The sequence below is a fragment of the Pelobates fuscus genome, chromosome 5 (genome assembly GCF_036172605.1).
Source record: "Pelobates fuscus isolate aPelFus1 chromosome 5, aPelFus1.pri, whole genome shotgun sequence".
Taxonomy (NCBI): Eukaryota; Metazoa; Chordata; class Amphibia; order Anura; family Pelobatidae; genus Pelobates; species Pelobates fuscus.
In genome coordinates this window covers 233,495,419-233,509,078 of record NC_086321.1, presented here as the reverse complement: position 1 = coordinate 233,509,078, position 13,660 = coordinate 233,495,419, and the positions used below count along the sequence as shown (strand labels likewise).

The 13,660-nt window shown below is 36.0% G+C and overlaps 1 protein-coding gene across 15 annotated transcripts in view; it reads left to right on the top strand.

The window, feature by feature from the left end:
* The window catches only part of PTPRD (protein tyrosine phosphatase receptor type D), a 1,559,142-nt gene that overhangs the window by 1,251,167 nt on the left and 294,315 nt on the right, over nt 1-13,660 (top strand). The gene's annotated exons all lie outside the window — the stretch shown is intronic.

Below are 13,660 nucleotides of genomic sequence, written 5' to 3'. Positions count from 1 at the left end.
GCTTGTTCGCGGTCGCTGCGGCGGGCGAACATATGCGATGTTCGGTTCGCCCCCTATTCGTCATCATTGAGTAAACTTTGACCCTGTACCTCACAGTCAGCAGACACATTCCAGCCAATCAGCAGCAGACCCTCCCTCCCAGACCCTCCCACCTCCATGACGAATAGGGGGCGGACCGAACATCGCATATGTTCGCCAGCCGCGGCGACTGCGAACAAGCTATGTTCGCCGGCGAACAGTTTCTGGCGACATCTCTACCTGCTATTGATAAAATATGCAGTGAGATAGTTTATTGAGTGAAGGGCTAAATATTTGTCAAATCTCTCTGGTTAATACAAAATGTTCAAAACATTTAAGGTTTTAGATTTCATTGCAATAGATATAAGCACTGTTTGTCATCTGTTAATAACCTTATAGTGTAAACTCTAGCTCGGCGTTTTCCAAACTTTCCTTGGAGTCTTGGATTAGAAAAAACCTTTACAAATTTACAAATATTTTATGAAAAATATCTGACATTTAAAATTTGTCTGATAATTTGTGTCCATAAGTTTGACAAATACAGGACGAACGTGTAAACTGCAGAATTCTCAATATGTTCTCACTAAACAAAAATACACTTTAAAAGTAGAAAAATAAATAACAAGTTGACAACTTAAGTGGAGCATTGAAACCGGGTAGGAAAATAATAGAATGAATTGAGCCAAGTTTGCACAATATTAAAGAATACATACTTAATTGTCTTGTTTTTGCTTAGTTCATGACTGGCTCTTTCCATGCCAAAATGTCACCAATAAAAGTAATTAAAATCACATTAAAATAGTTTTGTACAAATACCACTTTGTTATTTAACTGAAATGTAAACCGAGAACAATTGTGAATCCGTTCTTCACCATTTATTAGCAGACAGGGTATATTTGGCTTTCGGATATGGAACTCGGTTTGATGTGCCAGAGCAATCTGTTGGGCAAACTAACCTAGTGATGATTTCTGCATATTTCTCTAATCTGGAAAACACACAGAGTCCATTGTATCTTTACCCATGACAAGAAATCATTGTACTCCTTTCAATATTTCTAGCTACCTTCTTCCTTTTCTTTATTCAAGTCATTAAGGACTATTATGTCCGATGAGTTTCACAAATTATGCAAAGATTGTCTGTGTCACATTCCTGTGTTCATACAATCTCCAATTTCCATGTGTAATGCGGAGTGGAATGTCTTAAGCTCTCTCTATACACGTATATATGGCAGAGGCTAGAAAAATAGCTAATTAAACCTGTCTCAAGTATAATTACACTGCCTTTGGGAGCATTACTATTAAATGTACTCTAACGTACAACTTCGAATTGATTACTTATCGTGATGATTGCACTAGGGGAGTTCTAACATCAAAGCCACTACAGCGAGCTGTAGTGCTTATGGTGCCTAGACTGCCATTGTAGTTTAATAATTTCCTTCCAGTCAGGTAGTAGCTTCTGTGCTGGAGCAAGGTAGAGGTTAATACTGTGTGATACACACTTGGACCATGCACAGCAAGTCTTTTTTAGTATTGTTTTACCCCACACAGATGTCACAGCAAGCATTGATAACAGGCTACAGTTCTGCAAGTGTATGTCAAATCAGGACTTATCTATTTTGACATCTGTTGATTGAAGCTCTGCTTTCTGTTTAATCTAGGCAGCGACCTTGATATTGTTTCGCAAGTCTCAGAAGCCCACGGTTGCTATTTTAAAGAAAGAAGTGAACATTGCCTGTTCCTCTGCACCTGTCATGCTAAATCATCAGAAAAAAGGCTGATTCCCCCCCCCTAATACCAACTCTATTAGGCTGAATGCAGTGTTAGTGTTAAACAGCTGCCCTCTGCACACTTCATGTATTTGAGGAAGTATACAGGTGTGATTACAGCTATTAGATTTCAATAAATAAGGAGGATTGAAACAAAATAACCTTTTTTTTCTTTGTGTAACGTACACACTGTTCATCACGTTGAGTAATTGCAGCATCCAGGTACATTTACGTTGAGCAGATAGGTATGAGAGTTTCAGACTCCGGCAGTTTGTGAACTGCAGTTCCTACAATCCTCAAGTAACAGACAAATTCTTAAGACAATAATATAATTAATTGGACAGACATCATTTTTCAAGTGGGGAAGCTACGTTTTGAATGTTATCAAAACGTAATAATATATTGGAAGACTTTTTAGCATGTAGAATTGATTTTATAAAATAGCAATTTTGAGTATAATATTCCCATGTGTATACCCTCCAACACCGTGAAGTGGGACACCGCAGGGCTTGATTGCATCACTGATGCTGCCCAATGGACTACATTAAGCTTCCTTCCAATCAAGCAGGTGGGAGCACCAAAGGAGAACCATACAGGGGGCTCTCTATAGGGTCCTAGAGCCAATAGCAAAGATATGATGGTGAGATATTACCCTAAAATAATAACTGTCCTGCCATAATTGGGACAACTGGGAGGCCTGCATATGTATGTTATGCAGTTATGACCAACCATTACGGCTTTTGCACTAATTATTGCACCATGAATTGAAGTACAGAGATTTTGAATGCAACAGTGTTGTTGACACATCAATATGCTGGAATATCGTAATATCCTAGCTTTGGAAAAAGATAAGTTCCTCAACAGCTCAGTCGTTTTATACCCAGACAGTAGCGCACTGGTAAAGCTATCTTCAAATGTTGGCTTGTAGGTTCTTGAGGACAGGTTTGAAGAAGACCACCAAAGTGAACTCTGAGAACAATGTGGTATGAAGATATTCCAGTGCTATGGTATAAGAAGAAAAGGAATGTATCCAAAGTGATAGATTTATATGGTAAAAAATGTGTGACAAGCATCCATGTAAATGTTCTTTCTTTTATCAAGACCTGCTATTGTTAAACGAGCAGCTGGAGATGTATAATTTTGAAATATAATTGACCATTGAAAAGCATAGCAATGCTTTCTTAGTAGTAGTTTAATTCTTTTTTAATCTGCAGTAGCTTTGTTTGTTTGATTATAGTGATTAAAGCATTCATTAAAATGGACTGGTTAGGCAATGTGGCTCTGAATATCAAATAGTAAATTGCACAGCTTCTCATTCTGTATGTCATTTGAAGATCCTACCTTGCCTGGCTGTGTTCTACACCCATCATTCATATATTCAAGCAATGCATATGCCTTCTATGTAGACAAGTTAAAGGGTTAGGGTGATACAATGCATTAATATTCTCTACAGTTACTTCTGTGTAATTAAAATAGTGCATTGTCTGATTAATTGCTCAGTTAAAGCAGGTTTTAGCTTGCAGGTGACTTTTCTAATAATATGGGTTTGTCAGTTTCCTTGGATACATTGCAGGTTTTAAAAGATTGAGGTCTAAAGTAATGGTTTTAAAGAATATAAATATAGTACTGCCAGGTTATACTCCTGCCAACATTGCCACCTGTGTTAACATCTTCTTCTGCTCTATAGTTGTACCCTATACATTTCTAATACTTATCAGAGGTGTTGCAGGGTTCTTATTCAACATTCCCTCCACTTAATAATTTTTTTCTCTGTTTTCTTAGTTGTCTGCACTTTCATTTTTATGCGAAATGAAAATAGTATCAGATGCTTCTGTCAATAATTTCACATTTCCAAAACGCATATCCTACTTTGCCCATTAAAAGTTAACCTTGCACACCTTCAATTTATTATGTTCAGCGATATTTGCAATTAATGATGGCAAACCTCTGTTTTACACTCACCCAGAGGAACCGTGCGTCACTCATTACTGTTTTATAGATCTCCGCATTAATCCTAGTGCATCATATCAGCTTCAAGACTGAAAAAAGACTTGTGTAACCTGGAAAGAGTAAAACCTCAACTGCAAATATGAGCTTGCTTTGATAAGGCCATCTTCACCTACTGTTCCCGTATGTCATACATGTTTTGTTAGCATTAAATGTCTGTCTTGTTCCCTGTACAGGACTGCAGAATATGTTGGCCTATATTAATAATTTTAATCTTAATGTGCAACTTATGCAGGTGAAAACATCCAGGGTAACCTAACGCACTCCTGTGGCTCTTATTTTATAATAAGAAAATTATGAGACAACACTGGCTATGGGCTTGATAAAAGAAACAAACATTTCCATTGTTTCAACCAAATTCTAATAACCCAATAATCAGTGTAATTTTACTGGCCATATAGTGAATATAGGACGGCATTTATATTAGTGGTTGTCCCACAAATGGAGTAAAAACTGTTGTTGAAAGTACATGCAGACAACGTAACAATCTTTATTTCAGGGACTCATTTTTAAAAATACATTGCACAGTTACACTATATGATATCAATGTGTGTCATGCTACTTTTCTTGCATAAACAGCAATATTTACTGTATAGATGCTTGAAATTTGTCTAGCCACTGTATTGGCTGAATTGGCATAACATGTATAGATAATATTTAGCATGTAGTTTTGTATTTTAAGTTTGTAACATTTATCTCCATAGCGCTGGCATATCTAAGCATCCTGGTTCTTGTCTTTTACTGTGCCTCCTATCTTTTGCCTATTGCTCCTTTTGATAATTTTTGCTATGGGCTACATTAAGTTTATCAGTTCTTCCATGAGCAAGTGATTTGATTGCTTTTATATCTCTGCACTGCTACTTTGCATACCTCTAAACTTTTCAAATTGACAAAGAGGAATATTTTCATTTTAGGTGTGGGGTGGGTCAGGGCTGTTCTAGAAATTTTAGGTGAATTACTACTACAATTTTTGCAGCTAAAATGTAATTTAGAACAAGATCAATGTATCTTATTTACACAGACTGGTTTCTAAACTAGTAGTCTAAACACAGAGAACATCATTGCTGTAGAGCAAGCATGTCAAACCCGCGTCCCACGGGCCGCATGCAGCCCACAATGAATATTGTTTCAGCCCAGCAAGCCGCAAGTTTGAGACATGCTTACTAAGCCAGAGTAGGCACCTGCTCTTCTCACATTGCAGGTGCCTGCTCTGCTAAAATGTAGTGAGTGTGTCTGTCAGAGCGTGTGTGTGTGTGTGTCTGTCAGAGAGTGAGTGTGTGTGTGTGTCTGTCAGTGAGTGTGTGTCTGTCTGTCCGTGTGAGTCTGTCTGTCAGTGTGTGTCTGTCTGTCAGTGTGTGTGTCTGTCAGAGAGTGTGTCTGTCAGAGAGTGTGTGTGTGTCTGTCAGAGAGTGAGTGTGTGTGTTTGTCAGTGAGTATGTGTTGGTCAGTGTTGCGATGGCTGTGGCTGGACAGTGGAGGACCTGGAGGTACACAGAAGCATGCAATGCCAAGTCACATTTCGAAGTTGTGTAAACATGCTCCACCTTAACAGGTTTTCGAGGAGTAGCGGGAGGATCCACTTTGGCACAGGGTGCGGACAGCGCCACTGGGGGTATAAAAGAGGCTAGACTCCAGAGTCGCATACTGGTAGCGGCCGGCAATGTGAATGGAGTCTGTTTGTTGGCTAATATTGTTTTTATTTTGCTTTTTTTTTCATAAACAAGGGCCCGGGGTTTAGTAATAATTTGGCCCATGCAAGCCTTTGATTTTGACATGCTTGCTGTAGAGCTTTCTTATGCCCTCAGACACACTAACAATACAGAGTTCACATAACAGAAGGACATTAGGATAGGGAAAAAAAGGAATTTGGAACCAAAATGAGGACTATCCCTCCTAAATATGGACAGTTGGGAAATATACCTTTACTGATATCTCTATACTCAATGACATTATCTTTACTTCCCACTCTTATAATAATAATAAAATATGTGCTGTCTGATATATGAATGAGAGGCTGCTAATATAGGACCATTCTTAGGTCAGGCTTATGCATTAGGTGTCTATTTAGGAGGAGTAATTATATGCAAACCTAGTTTAAAGTTTGTTGGTGAGATTTTGAAATAACAAGATTGCCAATTATATATATGCCTGCACCATTACCAATATCCTAAATCCTTTATCAGTTCTCTCTAATAAACTACATTTTATTTTTACCTTTCATTCTTCATTTCTTGAGTTGCATAATTTGCTTGCTCAATATAAATAAATGATAATAATCTAAGAACTATAATGAAACCAATAATCAGGAACTTCATAGCCACTGGCTGGCCATTTATGTTTGAGACAGATGATCACAATCCAAAACACTATTGACATTGAGTCCAGCAGTGAATTCTCAAATAAACAATTCAGTTTCTGTGTACTGTGTAACAGTGTGTATAAGAAACACATTTTTTTTCCAGCAGGACACAAAACAAACTGCATTTTTTTCTTGTGTACTTTAACAAATCAGCTTTCATGCAGGTCCCTCAAAATCTACTGTAATGGTTTGCGTTTCAAGCTAAGTCTTGTAATAACATCTGCTTACTGCATATAGTGCTCTGGAATGTGTTGTGAGTATCTAGAGAAATGTTAATACTGCACACTAACGGTATGCTTATTTTTAGGCTTTAAATTGATATTTATAAATTACACATTGTTTTTTTCCCCCATCACTGTATTATTAGAACGGCTGTACTTGCTCGTTTTTTAATAAGCAAATAATTAGCACCATAGATCAAAGTCCAATCTAAATAGTTCAGCCAGTAGGTGTAAAAAAATTGTTGTCTTGAAATCTTTGAAAATTAAAAAAGTTTTACAAGTAGGACGTGGTAAACCGCAGTCAAAAAAACAAACAAACAAACAAAAAACAGCACCCTCCTTGATTTTTAGATTATGTTTGAATTAAGAAGATGTTGTCTATCGTATGCTGAAATATTATGAAGCAGCAGAACGGTTTTAATAATGTGGCTTATGGCAACCAGTGCTGCACAATCAGTTTTTACTTATGTCCTCTGTTGTGTTTCTGCGTGATCCGCCATTGCCGTTTACATGTAAGATCTCAATTTGAATTGATAAGTGTTTGGATATGACAAAACATATTGTAAGGAAAACTCTGTTTTAGTTTTTGACATACATTGCTTTGTGCATACATTGCTTTTTTTTTTCTACTCTGGAATGTTGGCATGGAGCAAGATTAAATTTACATTTGGGACAATAAAATGATTTTCCTCAAGGTTCAGGAGGACATAAAACACATTGGCATGTATACCAAATAAAATTAATTTTCATTTAAAATCTTTATTTTTTTATTTTTTATTTCTATTACTAAATTGTGATTTATGGGTTCTTTCAACCCATTACTATGTTGTTGAACATTTTGGAGCTTAGTAGAAGATCTTGCAATCTACATGTTGCATTGAGGGGTACAGCATCAGTCATGGATGTGAATTAGTCTCACTCCTTAAAGTGGATAAATTGGCAGATAATGCCCAAGAACTACAATTCCACTGCAAAACATTCTTACAGTGCCAAGAATTTCTTGGCTGTAGGAGAGTAAATGTTGGTTGCTATTTGCTTTAATTAAGTGACAGGTTACTTGCTGGGCAGCTGGGTAGAATGATCTGTGGGTGCCCCTTTAGGAAAAAATATGCTATGTTAATGTTTCTGTTTATTTAGAGCTATAAATTATAAGACATATATCTAAATATAATTAGCCATCCCAGAATGTTGACCAGAAGTATATTGTTTCAATTTGGATGTGTGTTTTCTCTTCCAGTTTGTGTAAGAAACAAATAAACACTTTCATGATTTTACTCAAAAGCATGCCTTATAGAATGTTCTAAAATGAATAATTCTCACATATTGCTCGGTCTACAGCTAGCAAAAAAATGCACCTTTAGCAAAGGGAAACAACATTGCTGATATCCTCCTGATGCATTTCGATTTTTAGGGATTGGTTGGCTTTCATGTTGTAAGAAATAGTCAATCTCAATTTCTTACAACATAGAAGCTTATAATGCAGTATAGCGATATTAATTCTATATGGTGATAATAGGCACTATCACACTGTGAATACTGTGAATGTGTACTGGAACCATACAGAAAGCACTTTGACAGTGCTTCCTGCTTGGTCTTGTATATTGGGGCTTACAGGCCCATTAAGTGGACAGCACATGCCCTTCAGGACCCTCCCACCCATCCCAATCTAATACCTCCAACTGGGAGGTAAGCAAAACTAAGTGTTTCTGGCTGTCTGATTGATAGCTCCTATGGGCTGACTTATAGTGGCGGCAATTTTCTGAGACATGGAAGTGGCTAAACACAATGATCTAAACACCATGCACTTTATTGTAATGCAAAGTGCTTATGATGCATAAACTGATCCTTAAACATATGTGATACTTAATATATGGCCTTAAAGTGACATATCAAGGCACAGTCAGAGTTAGCACTTTGGAATGTGTTTTTATAACTTCTTGCAGACACTCATGTTTCTGTAGCCAGAAAATGTTACTATCTTCCTGGTATAACTGTGGCTATTGTTCTGCCCTATGAATGTCTTTAGTCACATTCATGGGTTTGAATTTGTCTAGGAGAGGGATGGCAGGTTATCAGAAGAAATTACCAAAAATGCAATTTATTTCTGATCTGCTACCGTATCCGCTGAGGTAATAGTATGTAGCATTACTGACAGTAAAATATTAATACAAAATATTATAAACTGCTATACTATGCGGAATTTGTGAAGGGTGCATTCTTAATGTAAGCATTTTCTTTCAGAAACATAATAATGCCTCTAGAAATATATTCATGTTATTTTGAAGTGAATGAGCAGTTATTTGAATGTACATTTTTTCTTTTAAAAGATTTTAATAAATAATGTGGCAAGCCTACATTGTCATGAATCAAAGTTAATTTGAAAATCTAGACTGTCTAAAAATATAGGTCAAAAATTAATATGCCACACCTAAAACAAACTACACAGGGAATAGACATCAATGTTCTTTGTATGTTCTCTATGCTGTATAGCTGTATCCTGACAAATAATGATAGAACAACCAATTGGGATCTACTCATCATAAAAATTATCCGGTGATCTAGTGTGAAGAAAATACCTCATGACCATCACACTAATTTTTTAAGTGGACTTTATTTATTAAACAGTGAGTTGACAACTAAGTGGCCAAATCAGGCCTTGAGATCAAGTTTATAAAACCGATAACTTAACAGTTAATTTTTTTAATCAGTCTATGCTTTTTCATATTTTGCTAATTATTTTCAGCAGCATACTCACTCGCTGTTTAGAGAGTAACCTTCGTTAGAGGGAACTGTAAAATAAAAAGGACATATTGTTAAAGCTCAATACAGTATCTTGTAGTGGTTGGATAAGATGGAGAAGTCACATGATCTCACATTCAATATCAATGAGTATCTTGTAATGGTTGGATAAGATGGAGACATCACATGACATAAACATTTTTAGAGACTTCGCACAATGTTGGCACCACTATTTTTTTCATATATAGGCCTGGATTCTGCCTCACCTCTTAGAACATATGTTTCACAAATGGCATTTTGAAACCAGTGAGATAGAATAACAATGAGATATAGCCACTAAATACTAATGACGGATGAATGCAACACATTTTTAAGCTTGCCAAGCTTCTGAACTCTCAGTAAAACTCACCAAAACACAGGTTTAGTAGACTGCCTATGGCTGGTTATGTGAAATTTTTAAATGTCAAGTTGGAACTATTGAAGTTGGCCTGGATTTTAGATAAATGAACAATGAATATACCCAAATATTATTCCCTCTTGTATTTCCTAACAGCTAACACAACTGTAAGTCACCCAGCTGTCCAATACATTGCAAAATGCTGGATTGATTGAAGCTTCATTTACACTACTTTCAAAGCTGACATATTGCTTGCTATCATTTAAAGCAGGGGTAGTCAAAGGATGAGCTCCAGCTGTTGTCAAACTGGAATTCTTGGGATTCTGTGGCAGTCTTAAAGGGTTACTCTAACCCTTTATAATATACATTTTTTTTAGTTACTAATACCCCTATTGTCCATTAGTAAGTAGCTTTTCTCTCCATAGTCCAATCACATGATTCTCATAGAAGCATTTCTCATAGAGAAGCATTTGATTGGATCGTTTCTGCAGCTCAGAGTGCATACCCATGTTCTGGACTTGCAAGGGGAGGGGATTTTAAAAGAAAAATAGATTTAAGCAATGGAGGAAGATGTGGAGAGCACATGGAGGGAGGTGTGTGTTGCCGGAAAGGGAGAAGATCATTACATCTCTTGCCCACGCACGGACTACTGATGTAATCTTTGCACAAAATTTATATTATGTCACTCGTGCCAACGGAGGAACTTACACATAGTGGTGATGGTGGTTGGAGTAACCCTTTAAGGCCACTTCTGGTTTAATTGGCACAAAACATTACTTTTCTATATCTCTAGCAAAATACTTGTTGTTAATCTGACAAGTATACCATAGATAACTTTTATTACAATACTTCCTTAGCAGCATGAGAAAATAAAAAAAGACCATATCAAATTTTTATCATATTATCACATCATTATCATTATCACTTTTTTTTTCTGTCAGTTTGTTGGTGCAAGATTTCCATATGTCCCTTAACTGGACAGTTTACAACATAACAATTGTATAAAAAAAGGTAATTTTAATCCATTCAAGTATTCATTGCAATGAACATTTTTATCGTTATTTTTTTTACTACATTCCTACATTCCATTATAACATTTAATCAAAATCACCCTACCAAGCAGATTTTTATGTGTGCAATAATGTAATTGGTTGCTATATGTACCATACTGCATTATATATGAATGCCTTATCTCTCCTTTTATGCCGAAGGAGGTGCTGTTTGGGGAACTTCATTTCGATGGAATAATTGAATGGCAGATTGTACATGTCGGGACTTGATAATGAGACATTAGAGGCAAACATGATGCTCTGAGTGTTGAATGTGTGTCTTAAGGTCATAAGAGGTTTGCCTTGTTGTGTGATCTTGTCATGTTGTTGTCTCCCTAGCCTCAGTTTACACAGCTGCAATGGATAAAACCTCTCTCATTATGTCATATTTAGTGGTTGTCACTCAAATGGATGTGCAAAGGTGGACATATTTTGATCACCTTTAGGTGTGCATGTTAAAAAGTTAAGAGCACAAAAGTAATTGAAAAGAGCACACCTGATAATTTGCTGTCTGGCCAAGTGAATAAACCGCATTACTATTATGATAAATATTATATATTTTTTTTATATATATTTTAATGCATTGCCTGCATGTGCTTACGTAATTATATATTGTAGCTGCAGATCTAACTTTATAGATGACATTTATTTTGAGATTATTTTCAGATTTATGTGAAATATCTCTGTAATAATAACTTACATAAAGAAGAAAGAAACAGACCCCCTTGGCTTTCATCCTTTCAATAGATTTCAAGTGTGTTTGAATATCTTATAATGCCGAAATGGTGATTGATTGCAGCTGAATAGATCCCCAGTCTTTTATAAACAGGATTAGACCTGTGTCAAATCAGCAGGACAGAGCTGCTGCTTCTTTTAATTTGTAGCCTGTTCTCAAAGTTCTAAATGCATTTAAAAATACATTTTTACTTTCTAAAAATTTGCAAAGATTTATTTACAAGTTTAACAGCTATTTAAATTAATAGCTTCCTTTTTACAAACACTGCTAACTACAGGTATTTTTAGACTTACTGGCACTTTCCACCAATTATTGAACCAGTAACTAATGCAGGAAACTTATAGGGTTAGTTACTCAAGTGAGAAGTCAAAGAGAACTGGAAGCATAGATGATTTTGTCAAGTTTCGCTATTTTGATTTTAAAGGGACACTATAGTAGTATAGTCACTAAAACAACTTTAGCTTAATGAAGCAGTTTTGGTGTACAGATCATGCCCTTTCAGTCTCACTGCTCAATACTCTGCCATTTATGAGTTGAATCACTTTATTTATGCAGCCCTTGTCACACCTCCCTGCATGTGACTTGCACAGCCTTCCTAAACACTTCCTGTAAAGAGTTATCTAATGTTTATACTTTTTTTTATTGCAAATTCGGATTAATTTAGAATTTATTATATCCAGCACTGTTAATAGTTTGCTATTCAGTTCAGCTATTTTTACCTTGAATTTCAAATTTACTTTAATTTTGTCACTTTTGTGAATAAGCCTGTTATAGCCTGTAGATAGTAAACCCCTGTTATTGAAAAAGACAATTTGCCCTGACTAGCGTAAATGAGAAACACAGAATATGGTGAGCTCCAGATCCGAAAATTAGCCAGCTGTTCTTTTTCTTAGTGGTTTAGGAGAAAGATACTCTGATAACCAAGAGCCTCGCAAGTTGATATAACAGATTCCACTTACATGTGCAGGTGAAAGAAACTCATTGAGAGAAAAGACTGCTAAATTTGTTCTGCAAACCAAGCTCTGAAACAGCAAATTTATGAAAGCCCCTGTTTATGTGGTTTATATGTGTAAGGTCAGCTAATGTTAAGTTTTCCCAGGGAAAGGTGCCAACAATGATTCCAATTTAAGACGGTTTTAGAAAGAGGAAAAGTGGATAATTTAAAGTGACCGGATTGTTTTTCCTTTTGTTTCCCTTTTTTATTTAATTCACATTGATTTTGAATGGCGTTTGAAATAGTTTCCCCAGAGGTGAGCTGACAGCTGTGCGTTTAGATTATAAAGCGTGGCGAGCAGGACTGTCCATGCACTCATTTTCTATAGCTTCCTAGCTTCAGTCGGTAATACACGACTGTGCTCTGTTTCCCCCATTGGAGTATGTTGACACTTTATAAATAAAGCATGGTAATTAGAATTACATTCTGTTTGCTTGATACATTGACAGAGGATTCATACAAGTATAGAGCTGAGAATTGTAACATGTCCAATCTGCAGTTGTCAGTTGAGTTTGCATTTCCTAACATAGTGTTTAGACAGTTTTACTTTAGATGCTTTAGAAACAATGTCAACAGGGGCTATGGACCAATGTTATCATTTGCTAAACTGGTGACAAGCATTTCCTACTTAGGGATAAAATGCACATAATTAGGGATCAAAGGGCACCTCCATATATGTAATGGTATATTCACAAAGCAGTGAATTGTGGTGCTTTAAAAGCAGACTTTTAACCCCTTAAGGACCAAACTTCTGGAATAAAAGGGAATCATGACATGTCACACATGTCATGTGTCCTTAAGGGGTTAAATCTTAGGCCAGATTAGAACCACACATTGTTAAAGTTTAGGTATTTCCCCAATTATTATTATTATTATTATTTTATTATTATTTATATAGCGCCATCACATTCCGTAGCGCTTAATTTTGTCCTAAGTTTTGCAATTAATTTTTCGATGTAATTCAGTTAAATGTTTAGTGAATAAAGCCCTTAGATAATAGTTTTAAATTAAAAGCAGAAACCAACACAACTAAGTGTATTTAGCAGGTTTTGTCCTAGTATTTATGCTGCATTTTTCTTAACATTATTATCTTTTTAATGTTCCTTAAAACAAAGAGGGTTTTGCTGCTTTTGACAGTGTACATCCACCTCTTAGCCACAACCCTTCTTTTCACAAACAACTTTCGTATAAGAATTACTTCAATATATATATATATATATATATATATATATATATATATATATATATATATATGCTCAGCCGAGGCAAAATTCATGTGAGCTGAGTTGCTAACGTGACTCCACCCCACGGCCAATCACTGTTCTGCACCATTTTCCATAATATGATTTTCAAATACAATAAAAAACAAAAGTA